This window comes from Pholcus phalangioides, unplaced genomic scaffold, assembly GCF_987345545.1.
Source record: "Pholcus phalangioides strain wild (caught in Gottingen) unplaced genomic scaffold, Ppha-v1.0 ptg000015l_1, whole genome shotgun sequence".
Lineage (NCBI taxonomy): Eukaryota > Metazoa > Arthropoda > Arachnida > Araneae > Pholcidae > Pholcus > Pholcus phalangioides.
The window spans coordinates 58,318,891-58,333,603 of NW_028301608.1; the positions used below are offsets into that span (position 1 = coordinate 58,318,891).

The 14,713-nt window shown below is 33.5% G+C and overlaps 1 protein-coding gene across 1 annotated transcript in view; it reads left to right on the forward strand.

Moving 5' to 3' along the window:
- Nucleotides 1-369: 369 nt before the first annotated feature.
- LOC149076304 (uncharacterized) overlaps nucleotides 370-14,713 on the forward strand; it is a 101,510-nt gene continuing 87,166 nt past the window's right edge. The window contains exon 1 of the mRNA XM_089243861.1: nucleotides 370-929. The gene's annotated coding sequence lies outside the window, so the exon portion shown is untranslated. The remainder of the gene's footprint in view (nucleotides 930-14,713) is intronic.

Below are 14,713 nucleotides of genomic sequence, written 5' to 3' on the forward strand. Positions count from 1 at the left end.
TGGTAAACATATTAATGACAAACATGCCAAGCTACAATTTTATTTATGAAATTTAGTTTATTATTTAAATTAAGTTAAATTCATAGAAGTTTGAATTTATTCTGGTTTGCTAAAATTATCTCTCTCTCTCTCTCTTATATACATTTAATTATTTTTATGTAAGTGTTTAAATTTTTTAATGAAATTATTTACATTTCTAGCTTCGAATATTAATGTATTATTGGCATGATTGCGGGAAACAAAGTTATCCAGGACAAATCCTGGCTGTCATTCAGCCAGAGAATAAGAGGCGGTGGGAATGAAGTTCAGAGTAGGACGTATAGAGGGCGTTGTTTGCTCGAGTTGAACATTCCAGGAACGATCGGCTCTGTCCTGCCGAGAGCTTAGCTACTCCGAGAGAGTCAGTTCAGTCCAATGTTGAGAAAATACTCCTGCTCGGCGGGGCAATGAAACTGAAGGGCAGAAGTTGTGAGGAATTCGTGCCAGTCACACACGATTCACATCTTTCTTCCAATTCCAACCACATTTCTAAATAAAGTTGTTGCAGTCGAAAATCTTCCCGATTCCAGAAACAAATCACGGACATTGCTTCGTATCTATTAACTTCAAAATTACATAATCATTATATATGTAAAATTTGTGTTGTGCTATACTCTAAAAGTTTACGATCAAATCTTTTCTCGAGCCCATCGTGCAAACAAAAACTAGAGCAATCGCCCTCATCATCATCATCATCTCAAACTTGTAAACTACTAAACCAAATGTGAACTTCAATCTGAGCTTATAAACGATTTTGTTATAAAGTGACTGGGAAAATACACAGCGTTTGAATGTGGAAATTTAGTGGGAAATTTAAATATTCCGTCCTCTACTTTGGAAGTACTATCGTGATATTCCAGTACATCAACGGATTCGATCAACTTCTACCAGTAAGTTTATTCAGCACTTAATCAGTTCTATGTAGTAGATACGGTATAATTTATTAACTCATTTATTTATTGTACTATTTACGCATGCAATTCCGTATAAATATATTCGCCCAATACAAAATGTATATGAATATAGATATAATATTTAGAAAAAACCATCCCGTATATTTCGTTGAAGTCGTGAGTATTCCGTGGAAAAAAAGTTTTGTTCTTTCACAATATACGGGATGCACGAGAATAATCCAAACTTTTGATTTTTTTCATATATTAAACATCATTTATATATAAATAACTTTATTAAAACGATTTGGACACTATTAAAAATAGTCTGAACGCATCATTATTCAAAAGTTAAAAAAAAAATATTTAAAACTTGATTAAGTTCGACAGATTTAAATTATCTCATTGTTTAACACAATTTGTGTGTTTCCTCTATTCAATCGTATTTCCTCATTGATTTTATTAATATATTTGAACATAAATAAAAATACAAACACAAAGGCCATAACAGTCAACTGTCCAACGAGGTCACTGAAAAGATGCCCAAAATGGGTAAAATGATTAGTTCCCATTAATATTTTATACCGTTCGCAACTGCAAATTGTTACCACTAGAAAATAAACTAATTTCACGGTAATAATATAAAAATAAGACGAAAACTAAGATAACAAATTTATTGGAATTACAAATAATATAAATTCAATGAAATATGCGTATAAATTAGAGAAGAAAAAATTTAAGGAACGGAATGTAAAAGTTATATATATTAAAACTGAAGATATGTAAATTGAAATAAAAGTGTATCTTACAATTAATAAAGCCTTATACACCAGAAAAAAAGAAAACTGAATATCACATGAATACTATGAAATGCTTTGGATGAATAATTTTGTGAATAACCAATATTAATGGTTTTCATCACTGCGATATTAGTCAATGTATTCAAGAGCATTGAATGGTTTTGAACGTGGTATAATGTGTTTGAACGATACTGAATTCGAAATTTTTTTTCAGCCTTGGGAAGCATAATTATTACTAAATTCGATAGCTTCGACTGCTGAAGTGAAACTGATAAGTTCAGTTAATATCATAAAACGCACTTGATTTTTAAGAGATATTAATAGACACGGAAATATATATATGCTCCACATTATATTTATAAATAGCTGGAAGTTTTGTACTTATTTACATTTTTCTTTATAAAGCATATATGAAATGTTTCGATTTCTTAGATGTTGTGTTCAGGTAAGATCCTGCCTGCAGAAAAATAAATAAATACAATGAATAAATAAATAGAGAAAAAAGAACAAAAAAAATATAAATGAATTTTTAGTTTCTAAATTTTTCCTTCAATTATGTCCATATATATAAATCGGGATTCCTCTCCCCATTTTTATCCTCTCAAAGTATTCTTCAGTGTACCTTCAGTGTAACGTAAATCTGAATATTCTCACGTATAATACCAATTATTCGGTTTAAACAAACAGATTATCATACGTGTATTTATCGAAGTGTGCTTATTTATCATTTGTTCAATTTTTGTCTTTTTTTTTTCATTTTTTTAAAAAATTTGTCAAAACTCAAACATACGTAGATTAAAATTTTTCTGATGATTTATTAAATCTTACATGTACTCTGAAGTAGTCAAATGAACTGATCGCGTTTAGTGAATTCGATTTCTATGTTTACACGTAAGCTATTTTTTTTGCAAATTTCGATTCTGTACTGCAGGAAGATATATGTAACCGTCGTCCCCGCTTAACTGGGTAACGGATAATCTGATACTACGGTTATACTGATAAAAGACTCTGGAACCTTTCTCCCATTGAGACAATATTGAAGTTTCCGCTTAATTTGATAATTTCTAAAAGTTCTTCCCGCTTAAGAGAATATTGAAATCCAACGACATCTGTAAATGCATATCAGCCAATATGTAAGCAATATTTTTGTTGAATGCAGCATTCAGAATTTAAGTAAGATATGTGTGAACGGTTAAAATTTATGAAAAATCCAGATTTTGTGGTTTGTAATGTGTCAAAGTTATCTTCAGTGCATTTTATTATTTTAGTTTTGTTGTTTGTTCAGCCCAAAAAGGACGATAACTTATCAAATAAAATAAAAAACCATAAAAAATCTGCACAAACGTGCAATGTCTTACGGTTATAAAAAATTACGCAAAAAAGAAAGAATTTCTATTTGTGAAACAAATTGAATGTTTTCAATGTAATGATAATAATAAACTCGAATTCGTAATCGAATATTACGCTTCACACGTCAACTGTTAATACACACCAACCACTCTACACATAATGTTTTTATTTGATGAAACATCAGGAATTAATGGAAAATATGTTATTAAGTTAATATTCAAAAAGAAAATTACATTTGAAAGTAGGTACCGGTCTCCAAGTATTTTCAAGTTGTCTTCAATGCGTATTCTTGGTTAGTACAATGTTAGGTCATGGTGTCGCAGGGAATTTTTCCTCTAATAGGGTTGTTAATAGATGGAATTCCTTGCCAACGGAGGTAGTAAATTCTTACACAATTGACACATTTAAAAAGAAAGACAATAAACATGTTGGGGTAAATCGAGAAGCTGTTCATACTTAGAATAAGACAACCATAAATATTCTATATGGGCATTGCATAATATTTTATCATGTATATATGTCGTCTATAGTTTTTATAATTGCGTTTTTAATTGTGGGTTACTGTATTTTAGAAATATTTGACATCCATACTTGTTATGGGCATCTTTTTCTCAGCCACCTCGTTGGACATGTTGCCTGTTGGGGCCTTGTATTTGTATTTAATTATTTTATTGTTGTTCGATCTGGAACCAATAGAGGGCGTAACTTACTTGATTAAAAGTGGATTTTTTTTTTTTATAAAGGCACATATGTTCAGGTCTTCAAAAATAAATAAGTAAACGGCAATAAATCAATATACTACTGATCGCAGCGCAATGGTTTAAGTGCATTACAAACAGGTATTGTAAGAAAATTCGAATGCACTAATCAGATAGCTCCATTTTGCAAGCAAAGAATCAGGGCGTTACAGAAGACTTTTGTCACGCATTCACTCAGCTTCATTCTGGGCACGGCGTTTCACTTCAACAGACGTATATTTTTTCATTCCGCTGATCGACCGAGTGTTAAGATTTCGTAACCAATCCAAGTGGGCTCCTCGGTCAGCGTGATATGTATTATCCTTTGAAGACGACACCCATAGCTTGTCGAAAAGCATTAGGAGTTTTGTATTTTCCTTGTATTTGCTTTCTTCGTTGGTGATTTTTCTGAGTATTATAGACGACGTTTACCTACTCTTCTATAATATATTGGGTATTGTGATCATTGTCATTAAATTTTCATTTCATTTTTTTACGTCTGATTCCAGAAGAATCATAAGCATTCATCCTTCATCAGTTTTCAATGTACAAACTATACTAACATTGTAAAATGGCAATTGAATTGTTCCTCACACAATCGAATATTGTGTACTGGAATCGTAGATATCCGATTGAGCGGGACCGATTGTACATCTTACCTTTATAACTTATTGATATATTTTTTTGCTTATAACTTCATTACCAACACAGCCAGTATATAAAGTATTTAAAAAAATCAAGACAACTGATACCAATAATCTGAGGTGAGAAAAGGAATAAATAACATACGAATTGGAACGGATATCATACATAAATGTATGATGTTATAGGGAAGAAATATTTTTAAGATATACAGGTTTTATCTACCTGAAAATAACTTTGCTTCCTGGGAACGAGAATTGGATCTTGAAATTCGAATTTAATCTATTACACGGAGGAAGTCACTAATTATTTCCATCGTCAATTCCGACTTTTGTTTGATCTTTGGGTTTTAAATCCTAGAACGGTACGAGATTTAAACGCCGTGAAATAAATCCCAAGCCTCGTTCGGATGCTTCAATCACCACAGAAACTGAAACATTGGGAACAACAGGAACGATGTTTGAAAAGCCATTAAAGCGATACGTGGGAAAATTCCCAGGAGAAATGACCTGCCTTCCAACCTCCAATATTCCAACCCGACCCTCTGTTCATCTGTAATAGTCTTCTCTTTCCTTTATTTAATCAATCTGTGGTCTCGATCTTATACCAGCAGCCGTTTTCCAATGGCCTCTCTTTTCCATTAAGTATGCAGATTAATATTACTCATGAATAATTTAAGAGATTCTACTCACACCAACGGGGAAAAAAAGTATCCTTCCTAGAGCAGGAATAATAATTTTAGACGATTAAGACTTCTCTGTTAATACCCTGAGCTAAAAGCGATACGGCCCACTGCAGCAATTTCTGTTCTATGGCGAAATACAATTACGCGCGTAAAAAGTAAAATAAAAATTTACATTTTTAAGGAAATATATTTTTTCTCCCCGTTAGTAAATGATGTATATATATCTCCATCAATATTTTGTAATGCACGTAAATATTTTTACATGGAAACGCTCTTTATTATCATTGGTGTAGACTATATTCAGGGATATGGTAGTGAAGGGAAAATTCTTGTGTTTAATGGGGTAATCGAGTTCTGTGGTTTATGCAAAGCGCAATAAACGTTAATCATACGACAAACATTAAGGTCCTGATTATTCGAGTAAATGTCGAACGGAACTCTAACTCTGACAGTTAAAAACTTGGATAATATAAATCTTATTCAAAGTTAAATAAATCAATTAAGGCTGATATATAAATGGAGGGAATATTTTTCCCCCAAAGAATTATTTTAATTACCGTGAACTGCAGTGAGAAATGAACCAGCGAAAACTAAATTGAGAAGTGCTGCACTGTACCTACAGTTTATAATATTCTGAAGTATTTGTATGCACTTTGGAAAATGACCTTGCAGCAGTCCTTCAGATCAATGTGTGAAGCTCTTATTACAAGTCGCGGTATCAGTCGAACCATGTTTTCGCGACCCAGCAATTTGTATAGTTACTTCTATATTTAGTTTCTGAAACGTACCTCTGATAACACCGAAAATCACGTGTGTATTACGCAAACTTTAAGAACCGCAATTTACTGCGTTTAATCCAGAGATGGCGAATTTTGCTATTTTAAAGAAATTTTAATCGTATAATCCTGAATGGTGCATAGATCCAAATGTGAAAATTTAAATAACGAATAATGAAATTTTAAGAGGGTAGGCACACGCTAATTTTCCAAAAAACATATTTTCGAATTTTTCAATTTTCAAACACTATGAAATTCTCTGCTTCTGTGTTCAGGTTCATCATTCTACCTGTACTAGAAATATTTTTAACTTTTTTAATATAATCTGCTGGCACGCATTATATAGGCTAATGTTTTCCACTAAAATGCTCTTTTTTCAAAACTAAGTTTCTTTATCAGATAAGGGACATTTTTTCGAACATTACGCATTCAAATGTCTTGAAACTTTGTGTGTCGCTCAACACCATAGTGTTACATATTTTAACACGACAATTGTTCATTAAAATTATTTAATAAATATTTATGGCACAAAATATATGATTTCTGTAAAAGTTGCATGTTGTTGAAGTTAAAATACGAGTAGAAAATAACCAGCAATTAAAGTACTGAATGCGCATGTTAAATTGTACAAAAATATCCATAGTATTTGAGAAGAAGAAATTCAGCGCCTAAAGTGTCAAACATGAAGTTGTCAATTTGCTACGGGAAACGAAACATGTTTGAAGTAGACGCTGTCAATCGGCAACAGTAGGTAGTTAGATTTTTGTATAACAAATGGTGATTTTTCTATTCGCATCCATACGCCTTATAAGGGTCTTCAAGAAATTATGTTTCACAAAAATTAGCTTTCGAAATACTGATTTTTACTCCAAACAACTGCAAATAAAACGCAACAAAATGTAATCCACACTAAGAAATGGACTGTTTTTTAACGTGCAATCTGCTTATTAAACGCAGGAAGATGCGGGATACAAATATAATGACCAGTGTTGATCATTGAAATCTTAACGAAAGTGTAGAAATGAAGTAAATTGAGGTTTCAGTGAGAGCATTACCAGTGTCGGACGCACGTGATTGGACATGAAGAAGGGTGGTTATAAAAAATCCGTGTCTAAATAAATTATCACACAGTGCGTCGAATTTCGTTAAAAGTTATCATTTTCTTATGCTTCTTCGAATATCCGACAACTGTTTCTTTTTTTCCTTCTGGTGCATTATAGTTCGCTTGCTCTGCAGTTTGGGGCCAATTCTCTCAATCGTCTAAAATAACAATTAATGAATCAGGAGAGTTCATATTTATGTATCTTTTTTTTTGTTTTGAAAATTATGTAATCTCTGTGTTTTTCGTATCGCAATCGACCAAAAAAACTCCATAGAACTTGCTCATTACCCTGCACTGTTGCACTATTGCAGAAAAAAATTGACTTTCATGTGATTGCTGTTTTCTTGAGTTCTACGAACAACATTTCGTTGAAAAATACTTCTTAAATTCTTAGAAACAATTCAGATCATTTTAATTTAATTAGCTTATATTTGAATGCTTCACTACAATATTCATAGAATAGCTCTTGAAAATTGTGATATTTTAGAACTGAAATTAAGGGTACCGTGATCATGACAAGTATCATTACATTGTGATTTTAGGTGACATTTTCCTTCGAACATGAGCACTGAAAATAAATAAGGGCTGGGGAGCATGTGGGTAGCAGAAAAATTGCATTGAAAAGGTATAATTTCAAATTAAATGAACTGAAAAAAATTATTATCGAAATTTCATTTTTTTAAATAAGTGTTTTATTTTTTTCGTTGCCATATCCAAATTTAACTTTTTATATACTGACCGTACTTCAAACTACAAAGTTAAATGATTCACTATGTAAATTTTAGGAAAAACTATTTTTCTGTTTTTAATTAGTAATAAGATGATCTACCAAATAATTTACATTAAAAATCCATTATTATCGTTATTTATTCTAGTTATACTATTTTATGTACTTATATTTATTATAATTTTCTTTTCACTCTGCTTTTAATCATTAGGTAAATTAAGCATAAATTGAAGCATACATTTAACATTAAGTACTGGAGAAATAGATCAAAGACACAGTTGGCCGTCACAATAATTGCGTTCGTCCTCATGGTTATGCAATTACTCCTTATTCTTGTATATGCCAATAAGAAACAGAAGTCCTTTCCGTGCCTAATTCCAAGGCCGAAACAACGAACCGTGCTATATACAGACAAACATCCATACGCTATGGCAGAGAGCGCGTTAAAGGGCAACCAATCAATATGGCTTTCCTGGCTCCATTTCAGCTGCTACCATCACCTAATCAATTCATCAAATCAGGTTTTTCCCCTTCACGCAACTGGACTTCCTTTTCCGGGATACGATCAGTTCCTTCGACTCGAGAAGACAAGAAAAGACTTTGGCTCGGATTCTTAGAAAACTATCTGCTAGTAGCTAATTCTCTCTTTCGTTCATCAAAGTACCAGGACTCATTATCTACTCGTCAAAGAACGCAATTTTAAATTCTTTCCTCCCAGCCCCCCCCCCCCCTTTTTGGTTAACGACTCTTTTGTCTTCTCTCCTCTGGCTGTCTTTATCTTTTCTTACCTCTTTTCTTTGACTTCTTGACGACGTTTGCTATTCCTACAGGGCATGAATGTTGAATAGATTAAGTGGATGTGTGCGAGTGTTGAAAACTCAGCTGAGAGACGCACTTTTCTATACCATTTGCTCAGCAGTGCACACATACGTACGTACTACCTCCTCACATTTCTAGTACCGGCAGTCATGATCAAGAGAGAGAGAGAAGTTGTTAGACCGAAGACGAATCGTCGGCCCCAAAAATCTAGTAATTTTCGGTCTCTCGTAATTAACGAACATTAATACTTCAAATCGACCTATTCCTCTCCCGCCCGTGCACAAGTCTCGGGCGTTGATATTGGTCGTTAAGGTGCAATTACTCCCCGCTGCAGTCGGCTTCAGGGCGATATACGCCCTGCTCGTAAGAGACTGAAACCTGCCAAATAGGTTTTCCAATAACTGATATTTTAGTTCGCGCAGTGGAAATTTTCAATCAACGACTTTCCAAGGGTGTGGAGGAGATTCTTTTGACTTTTCGCCGAGGACGAGGAGAGCTACGCCAGTTCATCCTCATCGTTTATTCGAAAGCTGAAACTTTCATGTTCCATTAGGGACTCATCATCGCGAGTCAAGTTGAAGTAGTTTAAACTTGGATGAGTATTACGGAAGTTAAAATTCCCGTGAATTTTCTGCTCGGCTTTTCTTAATTTTAATTTCTTGTGGCGGGTTGTGCGAGAGAGAGAGAGAGCTGCATTCTTGTACAATAAAGTGCGTCAGTGCCATTATAAGAAAAAGAACACCCGAACTATCGAATAATTATTATTGATCATGATTGGATATCAGAATGAATTCAAAAGGCAAATATTACTCGAAAATCTAACGTGAAACTTCAGCAAAAGTCTGTAACGAAATTTGGAAATTTGTTTAGACTTAGTTTTGCCTAGCCTATTGCCTAGTTTTGTTCACAATCGGTAGAGAAGCACCTTATATAGAGGGCGTTTTTATCTTTTAGAAAGCCATGGGCCCCTTTAACGAATATTATCAAGCATATAGTAATGTAAAATCAGTAAACCAATTGTTTCCTCATCACAGATCACAATCTCCATAAAGTCACTCCAAAGATCCGCAAGAGGTCCATGGACGACTGATTATGAGCCCCTGCTTTATAGTGTTGGAAAATATCAAAATGAATATCAGTTATCACTAATACAATGATCACATTTCTTGGATTCGCAGAAAATACAAAAATACGAATTTATGAAGGTTGTTAATCTGGTTTAAATCAATCAATTATGAACCCCCATAGAGGACCAGATTGAAGTTTTGCCATTGAAGTGTTTTGGCCATTCAAGAAACAATACAAGTTTGCAGAATGAGATTATTTTCTTCTCAGCCCAATATATAAAGGAAATACCATTTTTCTGGATACTACGCTGAGTTGAACTCGTAAAAACTCTACTGGTCTCCGCCAGGAATCGGAACCAAGTCCTCCTGCAAACCGAGCAAGTTCGTTATCCGTATACACTACAGGAGACAATACGGTTCCTTCCTTATTTACGCACCGTGACGTGACGCCCTGATGAAGAGGCTCAGTCGCTTCCCTTAACTTCAGGTAAGGGTCCCCAGGTGGCAGCAGTAGCAAGAATGAGATGCAAAAGGAGTTGGGTCCGATTCCTGGCGGAGACCAGTTTATATAGACTTCCTTCAACTTCTTCATCTCGACGTATTATTTTCAGAAGAAAAATCCTTTCTGTAAAAAGCAACTTTGCTCCTCACCCCCTGTTTTGTCTATAAACAATCTTCTTACACAAAAGAATGCAATGTCATTTGTAGCGCTGATATTGGGGTTTGCAAAAAATGGCTAAAATTTAGACTTTATGGCATGAACATTATAGAAAATGAAAAAAAAAATTAGTTATTTCATTCCTGTGGTGCATGTGAGACATCACAAGTCTATCTGAAATTCCAGTGCACGTATTTTCTTGGTGGATAAAAAATAGATGCATATATATAACTATAAATACAAAAAATCTGATCTATATGCACAGTATAGTTTTAGTTACTTTCTCCCAATGCCAAACACGACCTGAAACGAAAGTGTGAGTACGAGAATGTGCACAGATCTCTTTTTAAAAAAGAAAGAAAAATGCTGCATATTTTCAGCTCTCTCTCTTTCTCTCTCACTCTGCTTTTTTCTCAGGTGGATTCATCTTTGTTACTGGATATTGTGAATTCGTGTTGGAGACTGAGAAAACTGAAACCAGCTATGTTTATATATGCAGTAGCTTCTATGTCAGCGTTATCTACAAAATAGGAAGAAAAAAAATAAGCAGAGAAATATTCGTGACGGGGAAGAATTGCCTTTTGTCACGCCATTTCATTCTGGAATAATAATAAAAAAAAAAACTACATACAGCAGAAAAAATGTTGATTTCCATTTTGGCACTATGCCCGAGTTGCTTCCGTACCATTTGCTGCCTTCCTGCAAAATGAAGCAGCAGCAGACTGCCTAATGTTTGATAGAGTAAAAAAAAAAAGGGAAAAGAGAAGAAAATCACTTTTTTTGTGTATGAAATGAACAGAGATTGGATTTGTTCATGGACGTGACATTAGAAACTTTAAAATATTCATTCAGAGCAAATCATGTCTTTTTCAGTTTAAATGAATGGATAGAACTAGAGAAAAAGTGGAACGCATTTGAAAAATATTTTTAATCACGATTGATATACACGTATTAACTTGTAAATTTCTGTGTGTGAGAAAACAATATTTCATTTAATCAACCTTTGATAGAATATTCATATATATCTGAAAAGATTACAAGTTGTACTATTATTTATATAAATGAATCAAATAATTTTGATAATCCTAAATTTTTCACACACAAACTGATAACATTTCACTACAGAATATTTGAACTATATAGATGTAGAATATTTCGTTTTGAAAAATTTCGCAGAATTTCATTAAAATTACACTTTTATGACGGATGTTATTTATTTACTATGAAAGTTTCAAATATTCGAAGACATGTGTAGCAACAAAAAATGTGAAATTCTACTCCATTCAGTTCTGATAGCTCTAACAATTATACCTCTTTCATTATCAGCAACAAAAATACCATTTCATACATTTCTAATACATTGCTTACGGAAAGTGGATTAGAAATGTATGAAATGGTATTTTGTTACTGATAATTAAAGAGGTATGATTGTTAGCTTTCCGTAAGCAATGATAACTTTGAATTTTTGAATATCGGTGTTTATGTGTCACGGAATCAAAATGATCAAAGTGATAAGAAAGTGAATTTCGTAAATATATTTGAAAGGATGCATTTTTAATGTATCAGTATTTAAATATTAACGAGCATATGCATGTTTCATAAAAAAAAGTTAAGCAATATCGTTTGGAAGGGTAATTGCAGTAAGCACTACTTCATTGCACATGTTTATATTTTTCATACTTAGAAGGTCTTGAAACCGTCGGTATTCTGGTGTAACGATACCTCGGTTATAGCGACAAAATTTCGCAAATCTTCGACGCTGTTATAATCGAGTTGGGCTGTATTTATCAAATTCACTGACTTATTTTATTTTCCTCGAGCAGCCGCAGATCCCCTGAGATGTGCACACGGGACACCGGTTGCGTGAAGAGAACCACTGCGTTAACTAATCGTGTGTTTATAGTTAACGCATAACAGATCACCTAACGTGGTACTTTGAAGAACGGTTAGTAGATAAAGGGTTAAATATAATTTTTGTGTAAGCCATTTCATTTTTTATGAATTTTTTTATTTACTTACATCCACAAAAATCTGGTTGCTGGGAAGAAAAAAAGAAAAACAATTAAAATCAGAAGAAAAGGAGCAAATAATGACGTACTGTACATACATTGGGTGAGGGGCATTAAATTAAAATGAGTAAGTGATCAAGCATTTTGAAATGTCAAACCTCGATAGTCTTATAGCAAAATAGCTCTTACGTCCGTGTACAAATGAGATCGGATAGAAATCTATTCCAAGCTTTGCAGCCGGACATAAAAATTAATACTGTAATTGTTTTTTTTCACAAATGGAATACGTATGCACAGCTGGCGACTTCTGTTGCGAGAGTTCATGAAATTCACGGTCGATGAAAGAGTCGATGTATCGCTTAGACCAGGGGTTCTGAAACTGTACTCCCCGGCGATATTGTGTGCCGTCAATCTTTGTCAGGGGTGACGGACGACGGCCCTGACACAGGTCTTCCGAGAGTTAGACCATAGATAATTTTATACAGCAGTCACAAGTCGTTGACCAGTCTGCGCCATTGTAGAGACTGTTGCCCCTAGAGTTGTAGTCGTTCAGGATGTTTTCCAGCTTCGAGGCGCGAATGCGAGCCGGTCTCGCAGTTGAAAAAGTCTCTCCGCAGAAAGCAGGCAGGCCTACAACACGATGCGAAACAAGCGCAACTCATACTTATATAACATGAGAATTCATATATTTGACCTTTCCCCCTTTCAAAATATGGGAGACAGATGACAGAATTACAAAACGCAAAATGATGACAATGTTTGCACATGTTGATAAGTGTGAAAAACCAGCATATTAAAAGTCTGACAACAATTTCTACATTTCATCTTCTTTAATATAATTCAATATCTATATGCAAAATACGTGTAGTGCATGCATCACGTACGCGAAAAATCAATGACTGGTTAAATAAAGAGGGAGAATGTTTTGAATTCTTCAATATATTTTTCGAATTTACGAACTTCATGTACGAATTATGCATAATCTCAGGCATTGAAAGTTTATGAAGTTATTTAAGTGATGAAGTTCATCAAAGAGTTATGTAAAATCACCCGTTTTTCGCTTTTGCAGTAACATATGTATGTAAAGCATTTTACGTTTCTGAACAATGGATTATAAGAGTATGAATGGAGAAATGTTCGAATTAACATCAAAATGGACGTTAAGTTCTAAGTAATGATGCAACATACGAAGAGAGAGATTCGCAAGCAGTAATAATCTACACTTTGTAGAACCTCCTTTGTTCTGCAATGGATACTGATATAAATGCCATACAATTCTACATTCGGTACTTATTAGATAAGTACTAAAACCTAGAACATATACCTGTGAAAGAAACTATAAAAGAAAGTTATAAAAACTGATAAAAGCGTAAGATGTAGCGAAAAAAAAAAGTGTTTCAGAAGAAAGTGCTCTTACTTGTTTTTCGATGAAGAAAGAACAAAGAAAAGGAAGCAATCAATGGAAATCGATAGAAGACGCATTCGATTATTGTAAGGACGTTAACCTAGCGATATTTTTTTCTCCCGATATTTCTAATTCTTTTTCTTGGAAAATGTCCATCATTTCTTTGCTTCAAGTTTCAAATATGGACCTCAACGTCCCCTCAATACCCAATAACTTCATGTCTACAAATTTCTCCAGTATATCGACGCTTCCTGGGTATCAAAGCATCAGATAGGATGGATTCAATATTAGTGAGTAAAAAAAAATGGACACATACGCCATTGTGTATACTTACTTCACTCTTATGTTTTGAAGCTAAAATATCTGTGCCTTAAGCATAAAAGTATAACTACTAAAATTTTATCTTAAAGCTATCTATTTTTCAATATGTATTGATATCTCGGCTAACGAAGATAATCTGTTTCGAAATCTCATTCTATAGCCGAAACGCAATTTTCCATAGATTTCTGTGGAAAATCCTTCAATTCGTTCCAGGTACTGCCCAAAATTTAAAGATAAGCTGGTTTTTAATTTTTTCAAATCAAATTTATTCATTTTCACACATGCATATAGAAACGTAACCGTGGGAGCAGTGATGAATTTTCTTCCTTGTAATCTTCATCTTCACAAATAACCAGTCTTTCGATGAATCTTGCACATAGATATAGATTTGAAATCAATTTATGTAAAACATATTTACCAGGCTATGATGCCTGTACAGATGATCGAAAACGTACATGATGATTAAGGAATGAAATAAAAAATACGCCACATGAACAGAAACATAAAAAAACACAGAACATAAACAAGCCAAAAATATAAATGTGAAATAAAAAACATAATGATATAAAAGATACATACACAATAAAAAAAAATTCTAAATGCATGCTTTTTTTAAATGCCAAGGAATGCAGTCAAAAAAAAACAAAACAGATCGAAGGCTAGAACAAACTGCTTCAAAATAGGAT